Source organism: Primulina eburnea, chromosome 18, assembly GCF_022965805.1.
Source record: "Primulina eburnea isolate SZY01 chromosome 18, ASM2296580v1, whole genome shotgun sequence".
NCBI lineage: Eukaryota > Viridiplantae > Streptophyta > Magnoliopsida > Lamiales > Gesneriaceae > Primulina > Primulina eburnea.
Genome location: NC_133118.1, coordinates 5,589,043 through 5,606,598, shown reverse-complemented (window position 1 = coordinate 5,606,598; position 17,556 = coordinate 5,589,043).

Genomic DNA, 17,556 nt, shown 5'->3' with positions numbered 1-17,556 from the left:
TACTACTACAAATAGCGGGTACATTTCTTATTTTTACAGAGGCTGGATTTGTGAACTCTCAAGCATACACATATATTCTCACATATATTGTTTGTGTTCTTCATTTGTCAACCTGCTGACTTTAGCATCGGAGTGGCTACGTCGGACACTCCTCCGGCGACCATTCACGAGTTCATTTCTTTTTTGCAGGTGTTATTGAAGCCATTATCCTAACTCAAATCTCCTAAACACTAAATTATCTTCATTATCCGGTGGATTGCCTACTTATATCATACCTGATTCACTCCGGATATCATCAATAATACAATTGAAACATGTGTAAAATGTCTTGATCGGGTGAAATAGAACAAATTGTGAAAAAAAACACGTATTTGTGGGGTTTAGGTTTGAAGATGTTGTCATTATTTTGCATCCTCTCTGCGAGGAGATATCCACTAATGAAAGACATTTGCTTTGACATCACTAGCTAGGATCGATTTATAAACAAAAATGGTGTAGATAGAGGTTGTGTAGAACGTTTTCAAAAATATTTTCGATTTATTTCTATCTACGTTCTTTTTTCTTCTATTATGAAGAAATTCATTGAGTGATATTTGACATACATTGATATGTGAAGTTTTAACGTCTCAATTGACGAAATCGTAATTGGAGAACACTTGTGATGATACCAAACATCGGGTTCGATCTGGTGAGCATGTCTTCAAATCATCCAAGATTTTGGGTCTGGTCGGCGCTAAGGATGATAGTCCAAATCCAATCGAATTTTACGATTTAATTTTTGTATCTATCTCGAATTTTCATTTCTTATTTTATTATTGTTTGATTTAATTTTATCTTATTTTTAGATTTGAACAAAAGAACAAGAGGAAAAAAACTTAATTTTGAAGGTAAGATGATTGTACAAAACTTCAATAATAATAATAATAATAATAATATATCAAAAGAAATGAAATAGAATAGTTTTATATTTTACTAACGTGAGAATCTTGGAGTTTTGAAAGAAAATTTGGGCATATCTTGATAGAGATTAATTCTAACCTTTTAAAAATAAAATATATACAATCTTATCAACAACTTGAACTTGACATTGGTTTCAAAGATTTGGAGGATTAGACACATTAAGTTGAGATAAAATGTTGCGCACAACAGGAGAGCACAAGGTGGTGAATAGGTGTGAACAGAGGATAACAGAGAGATGAGGTAGAAAACTTTACGCAGAAGACAACAACAGAGAGGAAGAAGAAGAAGAAGAAGAAGAAGAAGAAGACCGTAAAGGAAAATAAAGGCAGAAGGCAGAAGTTTGAAGAAGACCTCAACACACGCCAAAATCACTGAGAATTCCTCTAATTTCTTCTTGATTATGTTTTCTCATATGAATTTAAACAAGAGTTTTCACTTTTGTTTTGAGTTTATGGAGTAGAATTTTATAGACTAAGGCCCCGATAGGGGCGAGACAAGTTATTTATGATGTTTTGATTTTGATTCGATTTTATTATTTATTTTGATTCATTGATTGATATCGTTTAACATATGTTTTTTTAATCTGGTCAATTAAATAGCATATTTGTTGGTTATCTAAAATCGGAAGACGATAAATTAATATTTGATTCACTACATCAATCAATACATGGTTAAACTGATTTTCCTAAAGTGAAAAACTGAAATTCCACAACTTAATACAGCTGAATACAATTAAATTTAGTTAGAAAAAATTGGACTGTTAGATTTAATTTGGTTTATTAATTCAAGAAATTGTTTAATAAATTGTCACGGCACCCAAGGCCTCACGACTTTGAAACGTGTCACAAAGGGTTGGTACACTCTCATTTAAATGCTCGGCATCTCTCCCTTGGTTTGATGATGTGGGATTTCGTCAAGGGCCTTCACCCTCCCCCCCCCCCCCCCCACCCCGACCTCTTTCAGGACTCAACGTCCTCGCTGAGGTTTTCCCCACCATCCAAACCTACACAAAGTCGCTCTGAGACCTCGGCTTCTTCAGTAGTTGAGGAGAGGGGGTCTTCTCTGAATCACTGGTGGACAAGACTAGTTTCCTCTTGGACTTAGAAGCAGCAAATGCTTTTTCCTTGACAGCTTTCTTCCATTTAACGTCCTCTTCCTCAGCTCCACTCTTTTTGGATTGATTGTTCTGAAAATTGTAGACTTTGAACTTTTTGGTAGTAGAGGATGATGCTAGAGGAACTCCTGAATCCTCAATCAGTTTGCTTAGTTGAGGAGAAAACCCCTTGGACTACTTGGCAATCTGAAACATATTCTTCAAAATGTTTAATATGATTGATGATCGGTGACTTTGATTCATTTCATAATGACGGTCATCACTTGAAAATTTTCAGTGTTAAGGCGGCGAAGGAACCGGCCTTGGCTAAAATGCCCTTTGCAGCAATGTCGGCCATCAGCTGATATTCTGGCTTCAGTTCTCTCTTGGCATCAGATACTTTGATTGATTGCCCAATGGCAGAGAGAAGTAGTTGTGTCTCTTCAACAACAGCACTTGCTATTTCAGAAAAGCTTGAAATTCCTTCATCCTTCAGCTGGCAGTTGGAAGAGGTTGCTGAAATAAGATTCATCAATAATCATCGAGTGATTATTGACTGTCATCTGAATCTTTTCATCAGTGGTGACTGAGATGGACTCGTAAATAGATATAAGCTCTAGATAGTAGATTTTCTGAGTAGCTAGCCCTAGGAATTGACGAAGTTCGGAAGCTTCAATCTTCTTGAAAACATTACAAACTGATTCAATTGATCTTGAGAAAATCGATTCAAAATCGATTGCAATTGCGTTTAACAAGAAAGATGGGGTTTGTGTTGCCATTTGAATCTTGGATTTGCTCCCTAAAGAGAGAAAAGAGGGTGCGGGTGATTTGTTCTGAAGAATTCAAGACTTGGAGAATTGAAAATTGTGAGAAGAAATATGAGAAAGGGCGGTTACTAAATGTGTCTTGTGACTTTTCAAATTTTTTATACGTGGCAGTCTGTTACAAGTTTGACCGTAATAATGTATTTTTAGAAACTGAATTTGAGCAGTTATACAAAAACAGAAATGAAATGTTTGAAATTAAAAAAGTTTGAATAAATTTAAATTAACAACCACGATTAGTCACATTTTTTTATTATGGAACTTAATTAAATTAAAGTAAATCAACTTATGTGATATGATCAGTTGATTTAATTGCTGAATGATCAGTTCATAAAAAACTGATATTTGTCTTATCGGTTAACTTCCTGAAATTTTACGTTCCCCTTAATTAACTCAATAAGATAAATCAATAAGACCTAAAATATTTCTAAGTAAGAAAACTAAGTCTTAGGTAGTGGCTTAGTGAAGAGATTTGCTGCTTGTTGTTCAGTCGAAATATATTCTAGCATGATGTCCTTCTTCAAAGCACGATCTCTGATGAAGTGATAGATTATACGTAATCGCAATGGAGCTGGTGTTGTCACAGAAGATTGGAGACTCTTTAGCTATTACTTCATAATCTTTCAGTTGTTGCTGGATCCAGAGCAGTTGAGCATATCAGCTTCCAACAGCCAAATATTCAGCTTCAGTTGTGGAAGTATCAATGGATGTTTGCTTCTTGCTAAACCATGAGATCAATTTGTCTCCTAGAAATTAACATGATCCACTTGTACTTTTGTGATCAAGATTACATTTTGCGTAATCTGCATATGAATAATCCTACTAAATTGAAAGATGAATCCTTAGCATACCATAAGCCCACATTTTATGTGCCTTTAAGTTATTTCAATATGCGTTTAGCAACAAATAAATGTGATTGTTTAGGATTAGCCTGAAATCTGGCACATAAACATATGACAACATAATATTAGGATAGCTAGCAGTTAGGTATAATAAAGAATCTATTAAACCTCTGTAGAGTGTCATCTCAATTGATATTCCATTTTATCCTTATCTAATTTAATTGATAAACTAATGGGAGTATGTGCAACTGAACATGTTTCCATGTCAAATTTCTTTAGCAGTTCCTTTGTGTATTTAGTCTGACTGATATAAATATCAGTTTCCAGTTGCTTCACTTGCAAACCTAAGAAGAATGTCAGTTCACCAATCATGTTCATCTCGAACTTATCTTGCATCAGCTTAGCATACTTGTCGTATAGTTTGGGGTTAGTTGACCCAAATATAATATCAACATGAATTTGAACAAGTAATGATGATCTTTCTTTGTAAATTTGAACATAGTTTTATCAACTTTTCCCACTGTAAAATCATGATCAATTAAGAACTTTGATAAGATCACATACCAAGCTCTAGGTGCTTATTTTAGACTATATAAAGCTTTATTAAATGATAAACATGATAAAGGAGTATGTGATGCACATAATCTGGAGGTTGTTCTACATAGACTTCTTCTTGTAACTGACCATTCAAAAATGCGATTTTCACATCCATTTGATATTCCTTGAAGTTTTTGAATGATGCATAGGCAAGGAATGTCCTGATTGCTTCTATTTGAGCAGCCGGAACATATGTGTTGGAACATTTCATGTTCCCAATATTAATTTTGATGTTAACAAAACTTGTTATTTTGTTTCTAATGAATTTACCTAAGTGCGTAGAAAGCTACCGAGCCTAAACTTAAGCTATCAAGACGCGAACTTAAAGCGGAAATTGATTACTCAAACTAAACAATTTCAATTGATTATCCGATGATAGGTAGTTCAGCAGAAGACCTTCAGAAGCTCGGCCAACTGATGAAGATCTCAACTGATAAATAGCCCAGCTGACCAGTTCAACTGAGTCCGTGAAATCAGTTTAGCTGACGAGCCAACTGATTTCACCAAACCAGTTCAAGATCAGTTCAGAACACCAGTTAGAAGCCGACCAGTTTGCAGAACACGACAAGCTTATCTAAGTGGAATCCAGCTGAGTGCGTTTAAGTAAATCAATTGTCCATTCAAAGGACAATAATGGACGTTGCAGCAGAGCTTAAAGTCAAAACGTTCCTACATGACTGTCAGAAAAAACAAGTCACAAATATCGAGGAACAGATTCAACTGCAACAAACATATTCGATGAGTCTTGATGTACGGACACGAAGCCTCTATGAAAACAAGATCAAGAACATCAACAAAGAAGTGTGTGAAAATCATGAGAAAAGAAAAAGGGCATGCTCATTGAATATCAGCTTACAAGAAGCAATTCGCACAGATTTAAGGGAGCACTTCAACGTGTTATCAGCTTAGATTAGAAGCATAATTCCCTCAGTGTATGAGAATAATTTTGTGTATTATTCATAGAATCAGTTCTCACACACAATCACTCACATATACAGAGAGTAGATCTTATTGATAAGTTGAGTGAGTCTTCTACAAAGACGTTAAACTTGTGTATGTAGTTTTTAAGACATAGATGTTAAACAAGTGTTTGATGGAAGGTGTCGCCTTCAGTCTAGGCTAGAAGTTCAGTTAGGCAGTGGGATAAGTCCTAAGCTAAGTGAGTTTGTACAAAAGTGTTGTATAAATCAAAGTCTTCTAGTGGATCTTACCCGAGGTGGTAGAAGAGGTGACGTAGGAGCAGTTGAAGTCTCCGAACATGCATAAACATATCTTGTGTACTTAATTGTTTAACTATTGTTTTCAAACTGATTTGATTAGTTCGAGTTGTTGTAAGTTCAGTTCTCATCATAACTGAATTGATACTTTCTTAACAAATGATTATTTTGAGTGTCTTCTGCTTGGTTTAAAAACCAAACTCGATCTAATTCATCGGTGTTTACATTCTTAGAACACGAGCTATTGAATCCCATTGAGAATATTGTGTTTGAAGCACCCTCGCAGGTGTTAGAACCGATCCTTCAATATGTCTCGTCGTAATATATTCCTTCCTCCTGTCTGTAGCTTTGTGCGACCAGTTTTGCTTTGTTGTGCACAACTGAACCATTTTCGTTTAGTTTGTTTCTATATACCCATTTGATACCTATAATGGATTTTTAAATTGGTCTTGGAACTAAATCCAGACATTATTATGGGTAAACTGATTTAGCTCTTCCTGCATAACAATTATCCAACTGGGATAAGCTAGAGCTTCTTCAGTTTTCTTTGGTTCTAATTGTGATATAAAGGCAGAATAAATAAATATATTCAACATCTGATTTCTAGTTTTTACCATATCAGATGTGTTACCTAATACAAGCTCTGAGGGTGATTTCTGCTACATCCGTAGTTTGGATCTGTTAGACATCTTTCCGTTTCTGGTTCAGTTTGTAACTGACCAGTTTCTTCTGCTTCTGTTGGAATATTGTCAGTTTATGTTTGAATGTGATCTTTATGCTCACCAAACTGATCATTGGAAATTGTATCATGTCCAACTAGTTGCTCTATCACTTCAGGCACTAGTGTTTAAAGGAAGTTTTTGACAACATGATTTTATCTTCACTGTCATCCTCCAAATTATATATGTTAGGCGATTAGTCAGCTCATTTAGATAAGTTGGCTTATCAGTTAGCATAGATTTATCAAATATAACATGTATAGATCATTCACATTGAGAGTACGATTATTAAATATCCTATAAGCTTTACTAACTGATGAATATCCTAAAAATAATCCTTCATCTAATTTAATATCGAAAGAAGTTAAGTGATTTTTACCATTTTCATGAATGAAGCATTTACTGTGAGGGCCCGTGCACTTAATTAATATTTAATTACCACACAACAAGGAATAAATGGTGTAAACAGCGAAAACGAGTTTAAATGTTAATTTGGGCCTACAGAAATTTCGGCATGACCTCCCCGTAAGTAGGACATCCCAAAAATCTCAAACACAACAACTATAATATACGCTCGAAAATATCATCAAGTTCACAATCAACCACACAAACATCCTACAGCCGCACTGGCCAGGACTAGACACAACAAACCACAAATAAAATCCAAACCACATAAATACATCACCATACAGCTACACAGGGCATCTCCCTGGCAAATGTATCAAACCAGTATAATATATAAATATCTGGGAACTCTGACACAAACCGACTGACTACTGGGTTCCACTCGCTGACGCTCCACCAGACGCGTCAAAACCCCTGGAATGACCTGCTATGGCATCAAAAACAACCACAACATCAAAAGAAAACAGGGGTCGGACTGTAAAGGCCCGAAAATCCTTACTTGAAAATTTGCGGAAAATTTAAAAATTTTCTTTTAAATAATTAATAGTCTCATTCATAGACAAACTGCCAAAAAGTGTTAAATGTTTAAAATAGCAGCGGAAGTAAATATTTGAAAAGTAACAATTTAAAATAATTCAACAAGCGATAAAATGTTTGAGCATTAAAAATTAAATTTTGCAAATGCTGAACTGAGGTCCTCGGGTGCCACTACCGCCGACCCAAGCTAGCTCACTGGTCCTCGCCCTCGGTCCCAACATCATCAGTACCTACAACAATCAAGTCTAGTGAGTCTAAAGACTCAACATGCATATATCGTAAATAACGAGTAAATAATATAGTAAAATTTGATTGGGATAAAAATATCATGTCCTGAGCAATTATAATACGTGCATAACTGAACTGAATATCATAGTAAAATGTTTGCTCCTTGGAGCCCTGTACTGAAATAACTTGTAATAATTTTCTGGTGAGATTATGGTCTACGCATGTGGTCCCTGAATTGAAATGACCGGTAACTGGCGACCGGGCCTGTAACTGGCGACAGGACTTAGTAATGTACGTCTGATCAGACCACTGCCACAGTACTGGGTGAAACAACTGAACTGACCGGTAACTGGCGACCGGGTTTAATCATGATAGTAAAGTGACCACAAGCAATATCTCATAAATCTCAAAATGAATATTTTATATTTCTATGCACGTAATATAATTAAATGGCATCATCAAATCTGAAAAATTTCAATATCCTGTATTAAAATCATTTACTTGCGATAATTTAAAAAATATCTATATGACTTGATTGAAGAGTCAAAGGAGATATAAACATGCCTTGGTTTGTTTTGACTGAAAACAAACAAATTAACGACTCGGCGCGGCGGAGACGGAGTGCTCTTCACTTCCTCACTTAATTCCTTTAAATTTAAGCATGCACCATAATTATTATAATAGCATAAAAATGTAAACGTGATGCATGAACATTTAAAAATATTATGATTCGTGATCAGGGCGCTGCTAGGACAAAAATCTCACCTCGGGTGCAAAATTACCATTTTGTCCCTGGAAACCCAAAAATTACAATTTCAACCCTGGACCTCTAAAATTGACCCGAAGCTTACCAAACTCCTTAAAATGTCCCAAAACATTTTTAAAAGCATCTCTAGACGTAAATTCGAACTCATTTCATAACTTAACCGAATTATTTTAAAAGTTGTACCGGAGTCTCGGTTTTAATCCGACTCGACTCGGAATACAACCGAATTTTTCCCAACTTGAATCATAATTTAAACAACTCATTCTAAATCATTTACTATTTAAATTATGTCCTTAAATCCATAAAATTGTGGCCACACCTACTGTCCTTATTTAAAGCCTCGACCACCCCCCTTTTTTTGCAATCAACAACCCACACATGGCTCCCACCTTTGAATGCTTCGGTTCACCTCCTACTACACATGTCCAGCCTTTAACCTTCAATTCTAAATTAAGCCAACCCAAAGCGTAATGCTGCTATACAAATCATACGTAGAACCCGATCGCTACACCTCGAAGGGAACCAACCCGCGTCTCTTTCTCCTAGTTCACGCGAGTGCCTACAGCCCCACGCCTAGCAGTGTTCGGGCCATCCAAGGCCACGTCTCAGACCACCAGGGTCTGATCCGAGGGTTGGGAGCAGCCCTTGCACCACAACATACTTCTAAACTCTCGGCATACACCATCCTCGAAGCACAACAAGAAAAGAAAACAAAACAGCGCTCGTTTCCTCCCCGATGGCAACTCTCACGCACTACCAACCCTTTATAGCAGTAACTCACGCCCCTAGCCACGTAATAGCCTGAGCTTGGCAGTCCCTTCGCAACAAAACCAGAAAAAGAAACGTGAACACAACACTAAGCAATACCATGGAACAAGGCCGATGTTTTCCTCATTTTTTTTTTTACTAGATCGAACGATTTCGTGAAGATATGTACACACAACATTAATATGACGTGCATGATGCAAAGAAAGAAGTAACAAGCGTGCCTTATGATGCGTGGATGGACAAGAACGAAGTGAGGGAGCCGAAATAATTTTCTTTGCAAGAAGAAGCCAAAAGCGTGGCCTTCAGTTGGTTCTCTCTCTGAAACCGAGGTGAATAATTCTGAATGGGGGAGTGTCGGCTGATTGAAACTTTGCATACAAATACACATATTACAGCCTAATATTGGAGTGCATGATGAGAGAAGGAATATACAAACGTGCCTTAAATGATGCACACCCACACAAGGGACACGAGATGAAGGCCGGAGGAAATCCTGCAAGAACAAGTGGAAAACCGATGTGGCCTATGGCTGTAATTGATGAAAACGAGAGGGAGATGGTGCTATGAATGGTGTGTCGGCTGGTACAAAGTTTAGGTTTAGGGTAAATGGTGTTTAGTAGCTTAATTATATAGTTAATAATATGTTAATGGGCCACAATTGTATTTTAAAGGTTTTTAAAAGAGTTTTAAGGGTAAGCCCGTTAAATCTAAACGCACTCCCGAAAATTATTTCGTGTTGGAAAGATTTTGAAAATATTAGCCGAACCCTCAAAAAGTCCCCCGATTCGATAAAATTTGCGTACCGTTAAAAATAAAGTCCTGCGGGTAAAAATATCCCAAAAATCCTATTTTAGAAAAATACACTTAAAATGCTCTAAATTAATTTATAAAAATTAATCGTGAAATAAAATAATTTCCTGAAGATTCCCCGGTCTCCGATCCTCGCTCGAACGTGAAATGCAACTTAAAATTCTAATGCACGAACTTTTAAAATTTCGTGAAGCAAATCCTATCATGCATGAATTATGCATAAAATGCATAAAATAATTAAACATGACTTTACTAATTTATCTCAATACTCCATCTCCAGTCCGGCCTCACTTGTATACTGAAAAGATGACGATTAGACTACTTCGTAAAATAAATAAATTTAAAGAAAAGCAATTAAATACTCATGCAATGAAAAAAAATCATTTTAATTTAAATACTAGGAATTATGCATGACTTATACGTAGTCTAAGTTACGGGTTCTACAATCCTCCCCCCTTAAAATAAATTTCGTCCTCGAAATTAAAACTCACCGAATAGCTCTGGATAGCGACTCCTCATATCCGGCTCAGACTCCCATGTAGCTTCCTCCTCTGAATGGTTAAGCCATTTGACTTTGACTCGCTGTACCAATTTGTTCCGGAGTTTCTTTTCCTGTCTGTCTAAGATCTGCACTGGTCTCCTCATAAGACAGGTTTGGAGTAAGCTGCAGTGGCTCAAAATTTAGCACATGCGAAGGATTTGCCATATACTTCCTCAGCATCGAGACATGAAAGACATTGTGTACTCCGGCCAGATTCGGCGGAAGAGCCACACGATAAGCAAGCGTCCCAACTCTGTCAAGGATCTCAAACGGTCCAATGAATCTCGGACTAAGCTTCCCTTTCTTCCCAAATCTCATGACACCCTTCATAGGTGCCACTTTCACGAAGACATGATCGCCCACTGCAAACTCTAAGTCTCTCCTCCGCTGATTGGCATAACTCTTCTGTCGGCTCTAAGCAGTCCTCATCCTATCACGGATCTTGACTACTACATCTGCTGCCTGCTGAACAATCTCTGGACCCAACTCTGCTCTCTCTCCTACTTCATCCCAATGAACAGGAGATCTGCACTTGCGGCCATACAGTGCTTCATATGGAGCCATACCTATAGACGACTGGAAACTGTTGTTATAGGTGAACTCTACCAATGGTAAGTTCGACTCCCAACTCCCTGAGAAATCAATGACGCATGCGCGAAGAAGATCCTCCAAAATCTGAATAACTCGCTCCGACTGTCCATCTGTCTGCGGATGGAAAGCTGTGCTAAACAGCAGCTTCGTACCCAAAGTCGAATGCAAGCTCTTCCAAAATGAGGAAGTGAATCTGGGATCTCTGTCGGATACGATCGAAACTGGAATACCATGAAGTCGGACTATCTCCCGGTTATAAAACTCTGCATACTGAACCATGGTGAAAGTCGTCTTAATAGGCAAGAAGTGCGCTGATTTGGTAAGACGATCTACAATCACCCAGATGGCATTCGATCCTCTGGCTGACTTCGGCAAACCGGTCACAAAATCCATGGTAATGTTCTCCCACTTCCACTCAGGAATAGGAAGAGGTTTGAGCAAACCTGCTGGTCTCTGATGCTCGGCCTTCACTAACTGGCAAGTCAGGCACTCGGATACAAATCGTCTGATGTCCTTCTTCATCCCTGGCCACCAATACAACAACTGCAGATCTTTGTACATCTTCGTACTCCCAGGGTGAATGGAGTACGGGGACATGTGGGCCTCTGATAGAATATCTGCTCGGATAGTATCACTATTAGGAACCCACATCCTGTCTCGGTATCTCACAATACCATCGCTGACTGAATACAAGACACTGCCCTTGGTCTCATCTCTCTGCTTCCACTGAGTCAACTGCTCATCTGCTGTCTGACCACTGCGAATACGGTCTAGAAGAGAGGACTGAATAGTCAAGGTAGACAGACGGGGAACTCTACCTCGAGGATAAGTCTCTAGACCAAAGCTCTGCATCTCAGTCTGAAGAGGTCTCTGAATCGTCAAGTGAGCCATCACTGCGACTTTTCTGCTCAATGCATCCGCAACTACATTAGCTTTACCCGGGTGGTAGCTAATGTCACAGTCATAATCTTTCACAAGCTCCAACCAACGCCTCTGACGCATGTTCAGCTCCTTCTGCGTAAAGAAATACTTGAGGCTCTTATGGTCGGTAAAGATCTGGCATTTCTCTCCATACAAATAGTGCCTCCAAATCTTCAAAGCAAAAACTACGGCCGCTAACTCCAGATCATGGGTGGGGTAGTTCTTCTCGTGGATTTTCAGCTGTCGAGAAGCATATGCTATCACTTTCCCATGCTGCATCAATACTGCACCTAAACCGAGCTTCGAAGCGTCGGTATACAAAACAAACTCGCCGGGTCCTGACGGCGTGGCCAAAACTGGTGCTGAAATAAGAGCTTGCTTCAAAGTATCGAAGCTCTTCTGACACTCATCGCTCCACACAAACTTCACATTCTTCTTTGTCAATGATGTGAGTGGAACGGCAATGGAGGAGAATCCCTGAATGAATTTCCTGTAATATCCTACTAGCCCCAGAAAACTACGGATCTCGGATGCATTCTGCGGCACTACCCAATCTCTGACTGCTGCGACTTTCGCTGGGTCTACCTCAATACCACTACTAGAAACAATGTGGCCTAAGAACGCCACCTTCTCTAACCAAAACTCGCACTTACTGAACTTTGCGAATAACTTGTGCTTCTGCAATGTCTGCAGCACTGTGGTCAGATGTCTTCTGTGATCCTCCTGATTCTTCGAGTAGACGAGAATGTCGTCTATGAATACTATCACAAACTGGTCAAGATACGGCTGAAATACGCGATTCATGAGATCCATGAAGATCGCTGGCGCGTTCGTCAGACCGAACGGCATCACAAGGAACTCATAGTGACCATAACGAGTCCTGAAGGCAGTCTTGGAAACATCGGCATCTCTGACCCTCAATTGGTGATAACCGGAACGCAGATCTATCTTGGAGAACACCGAAGCTCCCTGCAACTGATCAAATAGGTCCTCAATCCGCGGAAGTGGGTACTTGTTCTTCACTGTGACCCTGTTCAACTCCCGGTAATCAATACAAAGCCTCATAGAGCCATCCTTCTTCTTCACGAATAAGACTGGCGCGCCCCATGGTGAAAAACTCGGGCGAATGAACTCCTTATCAAGAAGTTCCTGAATCTGCTTCTTAAGCTCTGCCATCTCTGTCGGTGCTAGTCGGTACGGTGCTTTGGAGATCGGAGCCGTACCTGGCATAAGCTCAATAGAAAACTCCACCTCTCTCTCAGGTGGTATACCAGAGACGTCCTCCGGGAAAACGTCCAAGAAGTCTCTAACAATCGGAACATCTGAAGCTGACTGACTGGGCGCCTCGGGGACAGATATAAAAGTCGCTAAAAATGCCCGACACCCTCTATGCATGAGTTTCCTAGCCTGGACATAAGGAATAATGCGTGGTAAGGGAAAGTACCTGTCATTCTAGGAGGTCGGACTAGAATAGATCTCCGCTGAAAATCGATCAAAACTCCGTTCCGTAATAGCCAGTCCATCCCCAGAATGATGTCAAACTCTGGCATCGGCAGCACTACAAGATCCGCATAGACCAGATTTCCATGGAGCTCCAGATCTATGTCTCGTATCACATTTGTGGCTGCCATCTCTTCGCCTGAAGGCAACACTACTGAATATGCTACATCTAGCCCGATGGTCTTAACTTTGAGAAAGTTTGCAAAGACCTCTGAAATAAATGAATGGGTAGCCCCTGAATCTATCAACCCTTGCACCACAACATACTTCTAAACTCTCGGCATACACCATCCTCGAAGCACAACAAGAAAAGAAAACAAAACAGCGCTCGTTTCCTCCCCCGATGGCAACTCTCACGCACTACCAACCCTTGATAGCAGTAACTCACGCCCCTAGCCACGTAATAGCCTGAGCTTGGCAGTCCCTTCGCAACAAAACCAGAAAAAGAAACGTGAACACAACACTAAGCAATACCATGGAACAAGGCCGATGTTTTCCTCATTTTTTTTACTAGATCGAACGATTTCGTGAAGATATGTACACACAACATTAATATGACGTGCATGATGCAAAGAAAGAAGTAACAAGCGTGCCTTATGATGCGTGGATGGACAAGAACGAAGTGAGGGAGCCGAAATAATTTTCTTTGCAAGAAGAAGCCAAAAGCGTGGCCTTCAGTTGGTTCTCTCTCTGAAACCGAGGTGAATAATTCTGAATGGGGGAGTGTCGGCTGATTGAAACTTTGCATACAAATACACATATTACAGCCTAATATTGGAGTGCATGATGAGAGAAGGAATATACAAACGTGCCTTAAATGATGCACACCCACACAAGGGACACGAGATGAAGGCCGGAGGAAATCCTGCAAGAACAAGTGGAAAACCGATGTGGCCTATGGCTGTAATTGATGAAAACGAGAGGGAGATGGTGCTATGAATGGTGTGTCGGCTGGTACAAAGTTTAGGTTTAGGGTAAATGGTGTTTAGTAGCTTAATTATATAGTTAATAATATGTTAATGGGCCACAATTGTATTTTAAAGGTTTTTAAAAGAGTTTTAAGGGTAAGCCCGTTAAATCTAAACGCACTCCCGAAAATTATTTCGTGTTGGAAAGATTTTGAAAATATTAGCCGAACCCTCAAAAAGTCCCCCGATTCGATAAAATTTGCGTACCGTTAAAAATAAAGTCCTGCGGGTAAAAATATCCCAAAAATCCTATTTTAGAAAAATACACTTAAAATGCTCTAAATTAATTTATAAAAATTAATCGTGAAATAAAATAATTTCCTGAAGATTCCCCGGTCTCCGATCCTCGCTCGAACGTGAAATGCAACTTAAAATTCTAATGCACGAACTTTTAAAATTTCGTGAAGCAAATCCTATCATGCATGAATTATGCATAAAATGCATAAAATAATTAAACATGACTTTACTAATTTATCTCAATACTCCATCTCCAGTCCAGCCTCACTTGTATACTGAAAAGATGACGATTAGACTACTGCGTAAAATAAATAAATTTAAAGAAAAGCAATTAAATACTCATGCAATGAAAAAAAATCATTTTAATTTAAATACTAGGAATTATGCATGACTTATACGTAGTCTAAGTTACGGGTTCTACACGGACCCCAGTACGACAAACCAGTAAAATCATGACGTAAATAAAAGACATGTAATAATATCAAGTAAATGCAATGCTATGTGATGCATGAATGGTAACAACGGAATAATGGATACCAAATGGAGTCCAAACGAATAGCATCATCAACAGTAACAGTGGCCACCCGTGACAGGAATGCAGCATCAAATCGCCACTCGTCCATGCACGTAGCATCGGGAATGCGAGTAGCTAAGTCGCTCGTCCCTAGCTGTCATCTGGGAATGTGGCTAATCCTAACCCACTCGTCCCTCTGATGACTCAATATAATCTCAACAGAATCAACATAAGTAGCCGTCAAAGGAGTCAAGGCTCAATATGTTATGCCAACATAATTAATGCATGAATGCATCAAAAATAAACATTCAATGCACATAATAGCAAACAACATTCACCGAATATTATTACACGCCAATATAAGCGTCATAAAGATATAGGTTTGAGCGTACCTCAACTTCAACTTACAATACCACAGATTCTTAAGGACTATAGGATAAACTCGTCCAATGATACAACCTACAATATAAATTCACTATATACATCAATATATTGCATTCTAACTGACAAAACAATTTAAATCGCCTCGGATAAAAAACTCAAATTCCGGCAGCGCCTAAACCCATGAAGAATCTGAAATTTCGAACTTAATACTTCAAGAATCGAGGCTAAAACACAACGGTAATCTCGCGAAGATGGTTCGCCGGAAATGTCGCCGGAAACACTGTTCACGCCGGAAACCTAGCTGGAATTTAGGGAAAAGTTAATACTTCACTCTACAAACTAATCCACCAAAACACAACTACGAATTGAAGCCAAAAACCTTACCTAGAACCAAATCGAAGCTCACGCACAGCTGCTGGAAATCGAAACTGTAGTGACCCGTTCCAGAATCACCTACTAATCAAGAACTAAGCATGCAACTAACTTAATTAATAATAATCAGAGATAATTGCGGAAAAGGCCAACAAACGATAGTTATACAACCCAATCGAAAAATCCAGAACAACTCAACTAAACTGAAATATACGGTACAACCATATCGAAACAAAAAGATACCGAAGAACTAAACCAACCAGCTACTCAACGTCCTCCTCCTCCTCCTCCTGAGCTGTCCAACCTGAGGCCTGCCCCGTGGGAATGGGGTGTCCAAGATAAACAAAACCGAGGACGTGAGCGATAAGAACGCCCAGTACAAAAGCATGAGTATACAAACCTATATGAAATGCACATGCTATGATATGATACCAGGGTAGTCAAGAAACAGGAGTAACAAAGGATCTCAAAATGCTCAGTCTAGAGGCGCCAAGTGGATAGTGCCGCGCGGTACTCCTCTGGGTCACTGCATCCACTACAAGAACAGACGTGGACCAAAAATGTCCCGGATCACCGAAGCCCTCCCGACCCGTCGGCCACTGTGTACTCTCGGTGTCCATGCGTCCACAAGACAAGACAGGGCTGAGCGGCCCCACAAGATATAGCTTATCTCGAAAGAGATACAGCTCAACAGTAAAGGCTATCTCGAAGGAGATACGGCTCAACATGAAATGCAACATGCATCATAAAACGTGACATAATAGCATGCATCATATGACATATATCAATGCACCACATAATCATGCAACACATATAAGGATGTATACTCGACCAGGATATCTCGGATAGTACTTTCGTACCTCTATCACAGCAAGCCTAGCCTTACGCAACACCGCTAATCAGGTCTAGAACAAGCCTACGCATCAAAAGCATACCCAATGAACAATACTACCATGCTAGACTAGCAAAACCAGTACTACCAAAGGTTTAGGGTTTACCTTCGTCCGTCGACAGCCCTTTGATGTCGATTGCCTCGTAACTCAGGCGTCGCTACGCTACCAATCCTGGCAGCTCTTGGCTATCGCTCGACCAACAACTAACCCTAGAAACCTTCCAAACCTCTCAACTAGGAGACACAACTTCAAGAATTTGCAATCCAAAATGAGGAATTCCGAGCACTATTTATAGGCTATGCTCGGATCCACCGAACACACTTCGGAACGTCCGAACTCCTACGTGTCCATCGGCTCTTGACACCTCATGATCGGATCCACCGAACCTACACTTCGGATCATCCGAACTTGCATGTAAACTGACGTGTCGATCAACTCTTGACACCTCATGATCGGATCCACCGAACCCACTTCGGATCGTCCGAACTCTTCGGTGCTACCGAACCATCTTCGGTCCGTCCGATCATGACCACGGTCAAAATTACACATTAAACCTTCTTAATCACCATTAATCCGTTAATTACCCAATTTGGAATTCGGGCTACTACATTCTCCCCCCCTTAAAAAGATTTCGTCCTCGAAATCAAGTTTATAGGATGAACAAAAACTGAAATAACAACATCGTTATTACATCTTAATTGTTGTTGAATACAACTGATATTTCGATTACAACTGAAAACACAAACATATACAAAGCATAACTCAAAAGAGCTCTGGATGCTCCGAACGCATACGACTCTCTAGCTCCCAAGTGGCTTCTTCAGTGCCTCTGCGCTGCCACTGAACTAAGACAAGAGGAATGATCTTAT